At 56.7% G+C, this 3,952-nt stretch overlaps 1 protein-coding gene across 3 annotated transcripts in view; it reads left to right on the top strand.

Annotated features, from left to right (window-relative positions):
* Window positions 1-6: 6 nt before the first annotated feature.
* DPYSL5 (dihydropyrimidinase-like 5) overlaps window positions 7-3,952 on the top strand; it is a 103,554-nt gene continuing 99,608 nt past the window's right edge. The window contains exon 1 of one of the 3 annotated variants that reach the window (XM_011950120.1): window positions 7-57. The gene's annotated coding sequence lies outside the window, so the exon portion shown is untranslated. Of the gene's footprint in view, window positions 58-93; window positions 163-232; window positions 301-3,952 lie in introns of those variants that run through there. The other 2 variants (XM_011950126.1, XM_011950134.1) reach the window with 2 other exon arrangements.

The raw sequence follows: 3,952 nt of genomic DNA, 5'->3' as shown, positions 1-3,952 counted from the left end.
CGGCGAGACGGAGACGGACCGAGCCACGGGCCCCCGCGGCCGCAGCATCCCGGAGGAGTGGGTGATGGCAGGGGGGTCGGTGGGCTTATCCGCCCCGGGCTAGAACATCCTCCTCTCCCCCTTCTGTTTCTGCGTGAGGCGCACAAAAGGGCGGGGAGCCGGGTGTGCCTGGGGCCCGGCCGCAGGGGACGCGGTGGGAGGTGTGGTTTGGGGTTGGGAGGTGGCCATCGGGGGTAAGCCAGGGCGCTCTTGGGGTCCTCTTTGTACGCCCACGAAGCGCCGTGCCGGGCCCTGCTCACAGTAAGCGTTTAATGTGTGCTCGCGGAGTTGCAAAGCCCTGGGGTGAGGAGGCGCCTCGGCCGAGGGGTTTCGCGCCTAGCACGCAGTGGGCCGCTCCCCTCGCCAGGCGCGGTGCAGTGGACCGCTGGAGGGCTGGGCGGGGGTGCCTCTGGCCTGGGGCCAGTCCTGCCGGTCCCAGGATCTGCGCTGTCCCCGGTCCCACACATCACCCAGATACACACCCTCCGTCCTTCTCGCCTCCGAGTTGGGATCTGCCCAGCCTGGACCCGACCCGGCGGTCTGTTCCACCCGCCCGGCTAACGGAGCGGACGCCTGCAGAGGACTCGCCCGCCGCCTCCGAGCCTCCTGCCTGAGCCACAAAGGCCTCCTGCGGCTGCCCAGCCCAGAGCGGGCGTCGAGCTGGGTCCCTCGGCTGGAGCCCAGCGCGGGAGCCCGCCTTGCAGCATCGATCTCAGCGGGCACCGACGTCGACGCCCCGGGCCTGGGGACGGGGCTGGAGTCCGAGCTGGAGAGAAGCCGGGAGAGGGCGAGGGGAGGCCTGGGTTAAGAAAAGATGGGGATGGGGAAGGCTAGGGAGCTGGCTTGGAACAGGTAGTGGGTCTCGGGGAGCAGGGACTGGGAACTAGGGTTTGAGGAGGAAAGAGAAGGGGCGGGGGCGGGGGCGGGTCCGAAGAGCTAAGGAAGGAGCTCGGTGCAGGTGGCGCCCGGCGAGGCTGGATCTGCTGAAGAATGGGGAGGGGAGGAAGGATGAAGGCGGGTGGAGACCGCCTGGGTTTGAGGAGGGAGGACGAGAGCGAGGAGGAGACCCGCGCTGTGCGAGGGAGGGGGGCCTCCTGGGAAGGAGAGCCTCCCGAGGAGGCAGGGGCAAGCAGCTGAGAGGCTGTCTCAGGCCAGACGATCCTCAGCTGCAGGCGCGGGGCTCGGCGGCCCAGGTGGCCGGCTGGGCGTGGCCCTCGGACCGGGGCTAGGGACCCCGGATGGCAGATCCGGGACGGGGCTGGGCTGGCTTGGTGAGGAGCTTTGTCTCCAGGCTTGAAACCAGCCGGTAGCGACTCGCTTAGGGTTCTGTGATCTTCTGCGGCGTCCCCCGGCACGCCCTTTTCTCGAGAAGCTGAAAAGCTTTGCCCAGCGGCAGATGCTGCCAGGGAGGCGGCATGGGGGACGTCTCCCTTCGGGGAAACCCAGAGAACAATAGCCGACCCTGGTGTCCACCCGAAGACGAACCAGGTCCCCCCAGGACGCAAGGATGCAGTTTTCGCGTGCCGGGAATACTGCCTGGGGAACCTCCGGGCACGTGCTGTCTTTGGGGCTGTGTGCGGGCCCGGCCCTGCCGGGAATCCCGGGTGGGAGGCGCTTCCCCGGCCTGGGGGCCTGAAGACAGCCACCCCCTCACTCCGGCTCGGGTGCCTTCCGGTGCAGCGCCGCCGCCCGCACCGCGCTGTCCACCCGCTGCCGAGACGCGGCGTGGTTAGCTGCGCGGAGCTGCCGGGCGCCGACGCAGGTGCCAGAGACTGGAGGTCGCCTCGGTGCAGCGCGGGTTCCCCCGAGCAGCGGCTTTGTCTGCCGAGAAGGCCTGAGTCTAGGGGCTGCCGCTATGCTTTCTCAGGGGGAGCCGTAAGGGCTGGTGCGGATTGTGGTCAAATTGCTGAGAAGCGGGTGGAAATGATCCGCCAAGGGTGAGGCTCTTGGTTTGGGAGCCGCTGCTAGGGACCAGTGCTTTTCTTTGCCAGTGACCACACCCAAGCCAGTGCGCCTCTTGCAGACTTCGCCCATATTGTCTGCTGACCTAAGACTGGAGTGGCTCTGCGATAGGCGGTGGTTGCTTGCCCATGGGAAAGCAGATGAACCGAATGGAAGCCTAAAACAGGCTTTCAGCAGGGCTTTCCATGCACTCGGCCTCTTGCTCGCAGTCTAAATACCTTGCAAGTCACCGCTGCAGCGCCTTGACATGTGAAGTGATAGCCAAAGCCAGAATTCTGTGTTGCACTGTTGCTTTGATAATTGGTTAGATGACAAGTTAAAGGTGAATCTTTAGTATAAAATTATCATTTTAAATTGCCATTCATTAAAAAAAAAAAAAGCAGAAATGTTTTTGTTCCCAGACTGGGTGATACTTGGCATTGTAGAACTCATTGATGCCACTTACATTTGCCACTAAATTAACTGAGAGCCTGTTGGCTCTCTTAACCCAGCCTTGAAATCTCAAGATTTTCTTTCTTAACAAGGTTGGTGCGTAAGGTGAAGGACTGTGCTATGATTGTTGGCTGTTGCCCAGGACAGATGATAGCTGCCAACGTGAAGGCCTCTTGTCTGAGTGTCCTTTCTGGCCATAGGGAGTCAGCAGTAGGCTATGTCTTGCTGGTTTTAAAGGATGGTGTTTTGAGCAGGTGCCTCACAGAATTTACAAAACTGGTCTGGAAGAACTATCTGAAACATTGCTCATTGGTTGTTTTTAACTATATTTTAACCTAATTATATATATGTATATATTAATATGTATATACACACATACACATATATACACATACTATATTTTAACTAATTATACATATATGTATTTACACATACACACATACATGCATTCAGAGTACATAAAAACTAGGAATCTCAATATTAGAAACTCTGAAATCTGACAATGAAGGTTTTTTTCTTGTAAGACAGCTCCAATGGGAAACATGTTTTCATAATATTACCCAAGGGAACAATTTCAGAAAGGAGTGTTTTGTTGGCTTCTTTTTTGTAATAATTTTATGGATTTTTAAAAGGATGCAATCCTCTTAAAGCACTCTGAACATCCATCCCAGTCTGTTCCTCATGGCAGGGAATTCATAGATGAGGAATGCTGGTATGACCAGCCGGTTTTTACAGGGATGATGGAGAGAAAGCAGCCTCCCTCTCCCACCTTCTGCTGGTGCTGCTCCAGTAAAACACCTGGAAGACAGAACCCAGAAAGGGGAGAGGCAGGTGGCCCCAGAGAAGGACTTTATGTCCCCAGAATTCTGGGGTGCCATTCTTGAGCTTGGGGACCTCGGCTAGGTACACAAAGATGTTCTTGGGACGTGAAGACCTGGCTGTTGTCAGCATAACCTCTCTAGGTGCAAACATTAGCAGGGTTGTTGCATTATTCTCAATGCTTCTGTCTCTGGAAAGAATTCCACAGCAAGGCAAGTTTACACAGTTGACAAAATCAGGTCTCAGGACTTGGCGTAAACTTCATTTGTGGCACTTCCACGTCTCTTCTCCTGCCATAGCTATTCGAGAATTTCCCCTTCTTAATAGCTTCTCTGGTCCAGGCTTCTGTATGATCTTGCATTAGCTCCAAGGGACTATAAGCCAAAGGATGGCATGACTATAGGCAGGTCTCTGGGGTAAAAGTGAATTGTGGCCGGGCACGGTGGATCATGCCTGTAATTCCAACAGTTTGGGAAGCTGAGACGGGAGGGTCAGGGAGTTCGAGACTAGCCTGGCCAACATGTTGAAACTCCATCTCTACTGAAAATACAAAAAAATTAGCCTGAGACGGTGGCACACACCTGTAGTCCCAGCTACTTGGGAGGCTGAGGCTGGAGAATCGCTTGAACCTGGGAGGCAGAGGTTGCAGTGAGCTGAGATCGCACCACTGCACTCCAGCCTGGGTGACAGAGTGAGACTC

This window comes from Colobus angolensis, unplaced genomic scaffold, assembly GCF_000951035.1.
Source record: "Colobus angolensis palliatus isolate OR3802 unplaced genomic scaffold, Cang.pa_1.0 Scaffold109, whole genome shotgun sequence".
NCBI lineage: Eukaryota > Metazoa > Chordata > Mammalia > Primates > Cercopithecidae > Colobus > Colobus angolensis.
This window is presented reverse-complemented; position numbering and strand designations above follow the sequence as displayed.